Source organism: Mustela nivalis (assembly GCF_964662115.1).
Source record: "Mustela nivalis genome assembly, chromosome: 13".
NCBI lineage: Eukaryota > Metazoa > Chordata > Mammalia > Carnivora > Mustelidae > Mustela > Mustela nivalis.
In genome coordinates, this window is record NC_139032.1 from 40,830,484 (window position 1) to 40,843,457 (window position 12,974).

A 12,974-nucleotide genomic window follows, 5' to 3' on the forward strand; every position below is an offset into this window, starting at 1 on the left:
GAAGGGTGATTGGAGAATTCCAGAAAATTGGCATAGGGGGTTTATCAAAAGCTGGGAAAGAGGAGTATTAAAGCGTCTTGCAACATGCAATAAATCAGGAGTATCTATCTACTGAAAATAGGGAACGGGAGCAGCCTCTGAGGGGCTCTGTGGAGCTTTGGCAATTGATCTAAAACCTTTAAACATGCTTTATCCTTTGCAGTACCCCATAGTACAGGTACAATATTATTTCCATTTGATAGATGAGAAAACTAAGGTACAGGGAAGTAAATAACTTACCCAAGTCCAATACCTCCCAAGTATCCGAGGCAGGATTTGAACCTAGGTAGGGTGGTTCCATACCCTTGGGTCTTAACCAATTTCATACAAATTTTTCTTCTCCCCTACATGCCCCAGCCTCAATGGAGTGGCTCCGTCCTGTAGGGACGTCCTGTAGGGCTCATTCTAGGCCTCACATCTCCCTAACAGGGAGCCATAATGTGGGCAACCTTAGCACAACTGTATAGCATGACAATGACGTCTAGCCAAGACTCAGTCCCCAAGGAGAAAGGAAGCAGCCGAAGCCTTGGCCTAATGCTTTGGATCCCTCTGGGGTGAGATACAGTGACTGCCCAGTCTCTCTTCCTGTGCTTCAGAGAAATGAATAAATGGCTGCCCAATCACACAATGTAGGAACAAAAAGAACAAACTTCTCTAGAGCATGCATGTAGAAAAGGGCACATCCTAGGCATGCAGCTAGAGGACTAATCTGTGTCAACACCATGCACATGAAGAAGTGGAAAATAGCTGGCAACCCAGAAACCACATTCAGCTCTCTGCCAATACAACCCCACAATCCCTCCCAAAGATACCCACTGTCCTGATTCTAACATACAAAGTTATATTGTCTGGTTTTGAACTTCATACAGAGGGAAGCATATGATAGTTGCTTTTTTATGGCTGAGCTACTTTGGTCAACATTTCATATGATATTCCTTCTTGCTATTGCAGATAACAAATGTCCTCTCCACCCTCCACTTTGCAGTCTGGAGTCTATTGTATGATATTTTGTATGTATGTATGTATATTGTAGGATATTTTGCAGTATGGATTCTATTTTATGAATACAACACAATTTATCTACTCTTTGTGGGGTCTTGACAATCCCTGGGTTATTTCCAGTTTGGAGCCAATACAAATAACAGAGAGATGGTCATACTTCTACCTGTGTTCCAGAGTTCATACATAGGCATTCTCTTGCCTAATAGTAGAATTTCCGGGTTATGAAGTAGCCTACGACAAATTTTCATACATAATGCCAAATAGATCTTCTAAAGTGATTGTACTAATCTACACTCCCACCAGCACTGCATGAGAGTTCTAGTTGTTTTACATGTTCGTCAACACTGTTTAATTGGTCTTTTTTTTCTGTTTCTGGAGTACAGTATCTCAATGTGGTTTTAATTTGCATTTCTGGATGACTGATGAGGTTAGCTGCTTTTCATCTGTTTATTGGCCATTTGGACAGCTTCTTTGATGAAATGTCTGTTCAAATATTTTGCCCATTTTTAGTTGGGCTTTCCTGTGCTTTTCTTATTCATTTGTCGGTGTTCTTTATATATTCAGGATGTGAGACCTTTGTCCTTTCCATCTGGTGCGGATTTCTCTCCTATTTTGTAGCTTGCGACTTCACTCATTCAATGTTGTAATGTTTTGGGGAGTTTCTAAAAGAACATTTATTAATTCTTAGTGCCATATAATAAATGGTACATATTTAAGGTGTATGACTTGTTAAGTTTAAACATATGTATACGCTAGTGAAACCATCACCACAATCAAGATGGGAAATGTTTCAATCACCTTCGAGGGGTTTTCTGTGCCTCTCTGTAATCCCTCCTAGCTGATCTGCTGTCTGTTATTATAACTTTGTTTGCATATTTTAGAATTTGATGTAAATGGAATCACCCAACAGGTACTCTTCTTTTGTCTGGCTTCTTTCATTCAGCATATTTTGACATTTATTCACGTCGTTATGTATATCAGTAGTTCATTTATTTTTACTATTTGAGTAGAAGTTCATTGTATAGCTTGGCACAATTTAGCCATCACCTGTTGATGGGCAATTCAATTGTTTACAGTTTGGGGCTCTTACAAATAAAGGTGCTATGAACATTTCATGTACAGAACTTTACATGGACATAAGCTTTTGATTCTCTCAGGTAAATACCTAGGAATGAAATTTCTGGGCATATGGCAGGTATCTCTTTAAGGGTTTAACTTTTTAAGGAGCTGTCAAACGGTTACCCACAATGGCTGTACCATTTCACAATTCCATTAACAATATATGAGAATTCTAGTTCCTTCATACCCTCACCACCTTAGTATGATCAAGTCTTTAATTTGTCACCATTCTAATAGCAATGTAGTGTGTTCCACTACCATTTTACTATTTGTTTCCCTAATATTTGTTTCCCTCATGACTAATAGAGTTAAGCATCTTTTTACATGTGTATTTAACATTCTTAGATCTTAGGTAAAGCATCCGCTCAAATATTTTGTTAATTTAAAAAAAACTAAGGTGTTGGCTTTCTGATTGTTGAATTATTGTAGTTTTATTTTTTACATGTTGTGGATACAAATCTTTCACCAGATATTTGATATGCAATATTTTCTCCCAAACAATGTCTTTTCTTTTCAGTCTCTTAACCATATCTTTTGAAGAGTCGAATTATTGAGTTGCGATGAAGTCAAAATTATGAATCATGCTTTTGGTTTTATATCTAAGACATTTTGCCTAATCCAACAGGACAAAGATTTTTCTCCCTATTTCTTTTGGAATTTTTATAATTTTATGTTATACTTTGAGGTCTACAATCCATTTTGAGATACCTTTTATATATAGTGCAAGGCATGCACTGAAAATTCATTTTTTTTCACATGGATATTCAATTTTTCTGATACCATTTACTAAAAAGACTCTTTTTTTCCTCCACTGAATTTCCTTTATGCCCTTGTTGAAAGTCAGTTGTCCATGTATGTGTGGGTCTATTCTATTTCTTTGATTGATTGATGCCAATAGCACACTGTCTTAGTTATCCTAACATAGTAACACTTGAAACCGAGTAGTAATTAGTTCTCTAAATTTGGTCTTTTAAATCTTATCTTTTGATGAACTCTTCTGTTGTACTGTTCTTTGGATAAACTCCTCCGGCGTTTGGTTTGATTTTCAACAAATTTTCTCTAAGAAATCTTGAATCTACTCAGACAGACACTCTTCCAACTTGGAGCTGGAAATTACACCTGTGGGATTTTAATGCCATCGTTCATTTGGGCTTACAAGTCGTTTTTACACAAAGACCTTTTATTAAAATGCACGGACCCTGGAGTGGGGTTGTGGCGATAAGTCAAATAGTCATCAGCTATTATGGTAACTGACTGCCAGCTGACAATCTGACTTTTTTGGAAAGGGATTCTTTCAACTGACCTCTTGGAGGCGGTGGGGAAGCCCAAGTGGAAGGTGGGAGGGAAAGGCGTCTCCGGTTCATAGGAACTCCTGCAAGTTACCCCTCATTGTGCTGACTTTTTCACTTAGCATCCTCTTTTACTTAAGGTCCTTATAATTTCCCTTCTAGGACTACGCTCTAGAGCAGGATCCTCTTCTGTAAAGGGACCAAACATGAGCCTGTGCATTCACACAGCCCAGAATATCTCTCAGGTTTAAGGCTCTGCAGGCCATACGGTGAGTCTCGGATGCCTCCATCCAGTTCTTTCCGTGTCACACAAAAACAGCCATCCATGATATTTAAACAATGAACCTGGCTGTGTTTCAATAACCTGTACTTATGGACATTGACATTGGAATTTAATATTATCTTTACACATCATAAGATATTTTTCCTTTTTTTTTCTTTTTGGTCTCAATCATTTGAAAACACTGAAACCGGTCTTGGGTGGTAAGTCATACAAAAAGCAATGGGTTCTCTTTGGCCTGAGGATGATAGCTTCCTCACCCCTCCCTAGGGAAACTCCCTCACATCTGCATGATGAGGTCACATATATGGGACGTTCACATCAAAATTGTTCTTGAATGCTCCAAGCTAGAAATAACCAAAAGTCCCCGCAAAGGTAGAGCAGTTAAATGTACTGTAGTTTACTTTTACATATAACATATGGTTGAAAAAAAAAAAAAAGCAAGTCTTGAAAGAATACATACAGTATGATTTTATTTATATAAAGTTCAAAAACAGACCTGCATAACTGCTAAAACTAAAATAAAAAAAAAAAAACTTTAAAAATAAAAGAAAAGAAATGATCACAAGAAAAATCAGGGAGGGGAGTTCTGAGGTCCTGGGAATGTTGCATTTCTTGACCTGGGTCATGTTTACAATGGTGTTTGCTTCATATTTATTCTTTGAACTGTACCTTTTATGTATCTACTCTGAAATGTATATTTCATCAGTTTAAAAATCTCAGTTCCTCATTCTAACTCTGAGTTGGCATTTGGAGCCCCCTTTCATAGCGAGGTTGAGGAAGGGGGGGAGCTGCACGCCCAGGCCACATGTTTCCAACTTCCTAAAGCTCCTTTGATATAATTTTGAAGACCTTTGGCATCCATCTGGCCCTGGGCTTCACATTTGCCAAGAAGAGTCTTGGCTTTTATAGCATTCAAATGTTTTTCTTCTCAGTTTACTTTTGTCTCAGATACTAATGCTCTCTGCCAAATTCCCTCAAGGTCAAATCCACATTATTATGGGTTCCATTGTCTTGAAGCCTTTCTTGTTTGCAAATTCCATTTTTCCTAATTTCAAAATATAATTATAAATAATTCAATCACATTGAATTGGGCAGCGGATGCGTATACTGGCTACTTTCCCTTTATCCCTCTGCTCCTCAGTGTTTATTCTCTTCTTAATATTTCTACCTTCTGGCTCTCTATGCGTGGCTGTATGTTGTCATTAACCAGGCAGGGCTGAAATGAAAGAAGAGAAATTATGTATTCATGGTTGGAGAGGACATGAGTTTAGGAGTAAACCAACTGCTGTTTGAACCTCCACTCGATCCATAGGCTGTGTGTTCATGGCCGGTGACCTAACCTCTCTGAGTCTTTCCTTGCATTAATAGGAGTGAGAGCCAACAACTATGAGAGAGAGTCATTGTGACAATTAGACATGTAAAGGTTAAACAAGAAAATCTGTGCAGTGTATGAAGTTTAACACCTCCTGCTACTACTGCTTCATGACTTGGGATAGGGCTGCAAGAAACGTTAGTTTTCTTTCTCTTTCTTTTCCCTCTTTCCTTCCTTCCTCCCTCCCTTTTTCCTTCCTTCCTTCCTCCATTTTGCAAGATTTTTCCGTCTACCCTCACCAAGCAATGGCTTCATGAGAGAAAAGGATGGCAGGTGGGTTGGGGACAGGAAGAATCAATGGTGGAAAGAGAAATTCTACTCAAGAGCCTGGGGAAAGAGCCCAGGTCACATCCTCCACTTTCCTTGCCCATACCTCTTCATACTCCTCATTCTCCCATAAGCACATATGTCTTTTCACCCCTAGAAATCCAAGAATCCTGGTAAGGCCGCTGTCAGAATCTTTAGAGAGCCTATGAGAACTCTATGGTGATTAAAATATCAGGAATAAAAATCGCCTCCCTAGAAATCACTTAGAACCCCGACTGGCATATTGTCTGCTCTGAGTCAATGTTGGGTATTATTACCGTGATCGTCAGCGTCATGATTATTGTTGTTGTTCGGGACAACATCTCAGGGTGCCCACCAGAAGTTGCGAGGCCATCGGCCGCCTCATTTGCCAAATGCACACCCAAGTTACAAACGATAGCCGTTGTTTATTTCTCTCAGCATCTCTCAGTCTCCCTTGTCATTCCCCGCCTCCCCCCGCCCCTGAAACATTTCATTCTGCCTTTTCCAGAACAAACATCATTATAATCACTTCTTGTTCACGTCTCTGATATCCCCATGGCCCCTGCTGCTCTCACTGGTAGTAGCAACACCTCAGAATTTACTACCATCTGCAAATATCATTAGCTATTGTTTATTCCCTCTCCCACACTATTAATGAAGATGTTAATTAAGACCAGAACTAACACTGACCCCAGCAGCAATCCACTAGACATTTATCCAACTGGATAAACTTCTGTTAGTCATTACCCACTGCTCATAGACATTACCACTACTCCAGTCCCTTCATCCGCTAATTTGTAAGAGACCAGGGGAGAGAATTAAGGGAGCCCAGTATTATTTAAAAATTAACACTCTGATACTTAGGGGTTTTGGAAAGGGATTTGGTGGAACATCAGAAGGACGGTTGTCAGTAATACGCATGAGTGGAGGGAGCTAGCCTCCAAAAGAATTTGGTAATTGCCTGGCTAAGCTTATGGGTTTCTGAGAGTTTGGCAATACACCGTAAGGCTAGAGGACACCAACATAAATTATAGTTTTCTTTCCAGACACTTCCATTTATAGATGAGCAGACTAAGGTCCAGAGACTTGTCCAAGGTCACTCCACTCATTAGTGATAGGACCTGAATTGGAACTTGGGGCTTGAACTTCCTGTCCTGAGCTCCGGGTAGAAACAAAGAGCTCCCCGTGGGTTGCTGCATCAATTTCATCTATTTGTTTTCAGCAAACCGTCTGTACTAGGAGTTCTTTACATATTCGTTAAAGGAAAGAGCATTATTCACCACGATGCCCTGTTCTTCCCACCTATGTATTAGCCGTATTAGCCGTTCTCAACCCTGGCTAAACACTAGAATCACCTCGGGGAACTTTAAAAAAAAAATACCAATGCCCGCACCACACCCCTGGAAAGTTGGATTTTTAATTGGATTGAGGAGAGGCCCAGGCCCTGGCAACTTTTTAAAGCTCCCCAGGTGATTCTAATGTGCAGCCAGAGCTGAGAGCCACCTCAGACGATGAAGTGTTTTTCCAAAGGCTCCTAAATTGGGAGGTTTCTGGTTCTGTAGAATCGGGTCAGTACAGAGCTGCTGTCACTTAGCACACGGGAGCAAACCTTTCTCCTAGACCAGAAACTGACAGCCCTTAGGACTTTTCCCTGGTGAAGAAGGCAAATTACATCATCACCTCAGAATGATGTCACTTGGAATCTTTGCACCCAGTGGCGGGTATTGAGACTGGGCAGTTTTTCCAGATTTAGACTGTGGGGGGCAGTAGTGCCCACTTCAAGGCTCTCAGGCAGCCCTAAGGGGAGTTACTGGTTCAGTAGGGAAGCTGGCCCACTGGAAGCAAAGGCAAGCAAAGGACAGAGGACCTACCAGGCTCTACGGGGTTTGCTATTTCCACACTAATACCCACTTGTCCCCCTGCCGCTGGTATGACAATGAAGCCCGAGTAGATGAAGAATGTAGGTCAAAGACAAAATAAGGAAACATAATCTCAGGCTTTTGCCTGGACAAGAGCCCAAGGAGAATCAAAGACAAGACTTTGGAAGGTTTCAGAGGCTGTTAGTCTTCTGATGTCGCACTTTGTGGCCTCCTCCATTTTAAGCAGACATCTCTAAAGGACTAATGGCCCAGCAACACTCACACCTGTCAGAACTGGGGGATTCACAGTGCTCACGTTCGCTGCTGCGGGATGTTCACTGCCCCCACCCCGCCCCGGGACCTGGTACACCACACTAGGGCTGCCATCGGCAATGAGAAGCTGTGCTTCCAGGAAGGATAGAAGACTCTCTCTGTAGTTCACAGAAAGATACTACGTGGAAATTAGAACACTCGAAGAGGGAGAAAGACCCAACAGTCTTCCACATCCTTGCCATAAGTAGTAGAGGCGTCATGATGAAATCAGGGGAAAAGAGAGAAGAGCAAAGAGAAGACTGGAAGCCTTAGGGAGGGGCCGTAGGGATGACTCTCCCTCCCCAGATATGCTCCAGGATCAGCGCCTCTTCACGGTTGTTAAGGCTGGGCGAACACAGGAAAATGTCCAGGAAGCTGGTGAAATGTGGAAATGGGATATCTGTAGAACAGACAATAAGACTCGGGGAAAAAGGAAGTGTAAGGTGGGAACATTTTTTACGTGTTCACTCTCTTACCAACGGAAGCTGGGGGCCCAGGCATGGGTCACAGGCTAGCCTGCTGCTGTGACAACCTGGTTCAGCTTCTGGGAGAGAGAAAGAAAGAGAAGGAGTCCCAGCCACTAGTCACTGGTGGAAGGCCAGGACAAGGCGCCGCCACCAGTGAACGCTTCCAGATGCACTGAAGTGTTGTCCCAAAAACACTTCTTGAGAGAAACAGCTTAGGTAGAGAGTGACTCCTCTGGAGGAAAAAAAAAAAATCAGTCATTTTGACAAGGTCAAAATACCAAGAAAACAGCATTCCCTATTGAGAAGTTACGGGTCAGGACCATACTCCATTAGAAAATACTCTTTTCTGCTTCTCCCTTAGGCATTCTGGCTATGGCGTGACTTTTAATACGTTCCCTCAAACAGAGACTCTCCGGGCACACAGTCTCAACTAAAAACATGAAAGTGGTTGGATTTTAGGGTAAGAGTTCTCTCCCCCCTTAACTGATAAAAAGAAAGACTCTAGAGGAGGGAGTGGACTAATGGATCTAAATAATTCCATAAGAACGGATGATCCCTGGTGGTATTTGGGCATAAACTTAGTGGGCTGTGGTATGGTCTACACTTGTCCAATATTGGGACTCAGAGGGAAGTCAAGTTTCCCTTGGGATCTGGAAATTGGGGCAATTTGGATGATTTCCGCTTTGCTTGCACCTTGGGAAGCTAGCCAGGGAGGAAGCCAGTGGAGAGAGGAGGGAAGGAGGAAAGAAAGGAAGGAGGGAGGGAGGAACAGAGGGAGGGAAGGGGACTCAGCTCTTGCGCACACACAGCTTGCCGGACATTGCTTCCGGCATTCTCATATATGCAATCCCACTTAATCTCTAGAACACCACTGTGAGGTAGGTATAATTGCTTAGCTAGTAAGTAGCCAGGTTATATTCCATTCAGGTTTACCTGATTTCAAAATTCTTCCCTTTTCCTCTTGACAACTAGTCACCACCAGCTAAGTGTACCTACATGGACACTTGTGTATACGTCTGTGGATAGGTGTCTTTGGTTACTTAAGCCTTTCTCAACACTGCCCTATCGCTAAGCAACCAAGCAATGAGGGTAAATTCCCTATCTCTGGTTTTTTGTGCTCTTCTCAGACTAGAAATGATTTTCCTCTCTTCAGAGTTGCCCCTAATGTTGTTTTCATCTGGCTTCGTTCGTACAGTGTTGAAGAAAGGAGGAAAAGAGGAAGGGTGAGGGCTGAAGGAGATCGCTGGTCCAGGTTCTGTTGTTTACTGGGCAAAGACTATGGGGGTGGGGGCAGGCAGAGGTCAGGTCCGGTGAGGATGCCACCATTTTGCCAACCCCCCTTCCACGCCCCTGTGGGACTTCTCTGATAAACAGTTCAGCTCTGTTTTACCCACAACTTCTTGATAACTGGAATCTCCTCCTTTACTGAGAGACCATCCTTCTCCATCCTTGGAGAAGCTTCTCGATACTTCTCTGAAAGAGGAATGGCAGACCATGCCCACCGCCCACCCAGCCCACCCATCGTTGGGGCCTCTATGTGTGTGTGTGTTTTTTTTTTTTAAGATTTTAGTTATTTATCAGAGAAAGAGAGGGGGAGAGAGCGAGCACAGGCAGACAGAATGGCAGGCAGAGGCAGAGGGAGAAGCAGGCTCCCTGCTGAGCAAGGAGCCCAATGTGGGACTCGATCCCAGGACGCTGGGATCATGACCTGAGCCGAAGGCAGCTGCTTAACCAACTGAGCCACCCAGGCTTCCCGGGGCCTCTATGTTTTTGTTTTTGTTTTGTTTTTTCCTCAGAGGAAGTAGAGAGAGGGGTTGGGAAGGTGGGAATGTGCCTGAGGAGGCTGCAGCCTCCCTCCCCATTGGTCACCTGCTGCCCAGTGGAGAAGAGCCATGGCCAGGTTTTCCCTGCATCTCCCTGGAGCAGACACAGAGGATTCAGGAAATGCTATCACAAAAGGGTTTATTGGGAGGAGGAACATGTGGAAGAGGAGGGGGTGTTGGCAGGGACCCTTGTTCCAGGCTAAGCCTCTGCTGCCTGCAGTCTCCATATATTAATTCTCTCCTTTCTCCACCCCTGACTTTCCAAGTGTTTGTATTCACTCCCTAAAGGAAAGCATTCCCCAGGCAAAAGTGTTTGCAGCATTTTTATTAAAGTTTAGTGGAGAGGAGGGAAGAGGAAGGAAAAGGCTGGACTTGGAGGGGGCACGCGGTGGTGGGGCGGGGGTTGATAATGGCTGCTGGAGAGAGAGGAAGAGAGAGGGAGAGAAAGGGAAGGCAGGCATGCATGAGAGCCTCAAGTCGCAGCCAAGAAGCAGAGAAAGGGCTGGTGGGGACAAGGAGGGGGTGTGTGCGTGTGCCAAAAGCCTTATAGAAAAAGAGCAGAGATCTGAACAGGGGGAATGGTGAAAAGCAGAAGTGCAAATGGACTTTGGGATCCTCCTGGCAAAGAGGGCTCCGAACAAAATACAAAACAGGCCACCGTGACATCTCAGGGAGACCCAAGTCTGGAGGAGGCAGGCTTACTTGGAGATGCACAGAAAAGGCCTAGCAAATAAATAAATAAATAAATGCCAGAGTATGCTAATATGCTGTGGGCCTTTAAAGAGAGGGTGAGAAAGAGAGGGAGAGAATGGAGGTCTTGATACACAGAGCGACATCAAGTGAAAGCAGCAGCAGAACAGAGACAGACAGGGACAAAACACACACACATAGCCAGACCCCAAGAGAGGGACACAGAGAGAGTCGCACACAGAGAGAGACAGAAAGGGCTGGGAGAGGGGGGCGACAGGGGCGGGAGCCGGGCTAGAGAGGGAAAGTCTCCAGCCAAATGCGGGAGACTTGGCAGGTGGACAGCAGCCGCTGGCCCAGGCAGTCCCTGCACTCTCTCCGTCTAGTCTATTGTTGTCTGGAGGTGGGGGGAGAGGGACTTGTTTGTTTGTTTTGTTGTTTGGCCTCTTTGTGTCTTTTGTTCCAAGCAGTTAGTTTGCTCCTTTCCCAGACACTGGGCTGATGGAAGTGCTTTATGGATTTTTCTTAAAGGGACAGGATTAGCTAGTTTACCAGTACAGTTTCTGAGATGTCTTAGTCCTAATCAGTTTCCATCTAAATGGATATGTGTGTGTGTGTGTGTGTGTGTGTATACATATACATATATATATATACATATATATATACACATATACATATAAAATCTCCATCCGTATCTTAAAAGATCTTAGTAAGTGTGGAAGGTTCATATTTATCATATTTATGCTGCTTTTGTGACTGGTTAATAAGAATAAATGGGTCAAGTTCAGCCTCCCCACCAAGCCTCCTCCTCCAAGGTTGTCAACACTGCAGGGGGTAGACGGAAGGAAAGACAAAAAGAAGAAAACCTAAAACAAAAGTAAATGGAGAACATACATGAAAAACTCCAAACCTTGGTATATGTTCTTACCCACCCCTTTTTTTAACATCAAGATGAGAAATTTAAACTTGAGGCCTAGATGGGCTTGGAAGGACCAGGGGCAGCCTGGACATTCCTCCCCACACTGGCAAGGTGCTATAGGCCTCTGGGCTTCTCCCCCAGGCCTGTTTCCTGCAGGCCCTTCCCAGGCTCCATCCCAGAAAACAGACACTGTGCTAGGGACTTGGGGAACCCAGCTTGTCTTGGGTCACTCCTTTTCTGAAGGATAGGACTATTAGGGACGGACTCAGGCAGCCCAGTGACAGTGCTGGGGAGTACTGAGTCACTGAGCTGAGCAGAGAGCTGCTTTTTCTTTATTTGAGGAGAGGTGTTGGTGGCAGGAGAAGGGGTATCCTACAAGCCTTTGACTTTTTTGTTTCACAGAGACTCCCAGCTTCCTGTCCTTCATGATAATTTCAATAAGTTTTGGTCTAAAGCAGACAGCTCCTGAAGGAAATGAGATTTCAAAACACTTCCAAATTCATCCACATTCAATTTTGAATTCATCTCTAGCCCTCCCCTGAAAAGAATGCCCTGTCCTTTTACTTAATCCTAACTTCATCTTCTCCTCCCTGTCTTAAAATTTCTTAGTGAAATCTAGGGTGCTCTGCCCAGACATTAAAAATTAATGCATACAATCCAAGCACTTGGGGTTCTAGGAAATGTTCAGAGGGGGTGGAGGTGGGAGAGGGAAGTGGGTGCCCCTTTGTGAATAGGATCCTTTATATTCCAAGCAAACACAAATCAGAGTGGGCGCGTCTGACCCTTGAAAGTGCGTCTGCCACAGTTGTAGGGTACAGGCCGGCTCTGGGAGCACAGTGTGCCCTCAGCTCCGCCCCACCCCCTGGGAGTTTGATACTGTAAAGAAAAGATAGACAATTCCGTCAGGCGCTGGATTTTGGGGGTGGTGGGGTGAGGAGTTAAGAAGCAAGCTGCTCACACACACACAACTTATCTACCTCTATCGCATTTTTCTCCTCTCCACTTCCGCGCCCCCCTCCCCTCAAAGCGGCCATAGGTGTCCCGTTATCATCACCAGGAAGTTTTGTTTCTGCTAGGGTGCCAATAGAAGGATCTAGATAACCCCCGCCTTTCCAGGCCTCCTCCCTCTCCGACACAACCTTGGTGACAATGTGGGCCAAGGCTTGCTGGGACCAGTCCGGAGTCAGAGGTTGGGCGTGGGGGAGGGGGGCAAGGCGACAAGGCCGTGCGACCTTGGTTCCCGGAGGGCCCAGTCAGAGTGAGGCCTCTGGGAGGTGCAGCCCAAAGGAAGCTGCACGGGGGACACGTGTTTGCCCAGAGTTTGGAAAGAGAGAATGTTGTGGGGCGCGGGTCTCCTGAGACTCTTGGGGGAGGAGGAATTTGTAGCCAGCTTTGATTTGGGCAGACAGCTCACGTCCCGGGTCACAAGAGGTAACCGACGTCTTCCTAACCTCGAGCATAAACTTGATTCTGATTTGGGCACGTAGGCGCAGCCCCACTGAACCCGTTAGTTTC

At 44.3% G+C, this 12,974-nt stretch overlaps 1 protein-coding gene and 1 long non-coding RNA gene across 8 annotated transcripts in view; one reads left to right on the forward strand and one right to left on the reverse strand.

The window, feature by feature from the left end:
• Positions 1 to 12,974, reverse strand: part of NFIB (nuclear factor I B) — a 439,139-nt gene that overhangs the window by 249,058 nt on the left and 177,107 nt on the right. The gene's annotated exons all lie outside the window — the stretch shown is intronic.
• Positions 1 to 12,974, forward strand: part of LOC309846225 — a 56,231-nt gene that overhangs the window by 15,015 nt on the left and 28,242 nt on the right. The window lies entirely within an intron of this gene.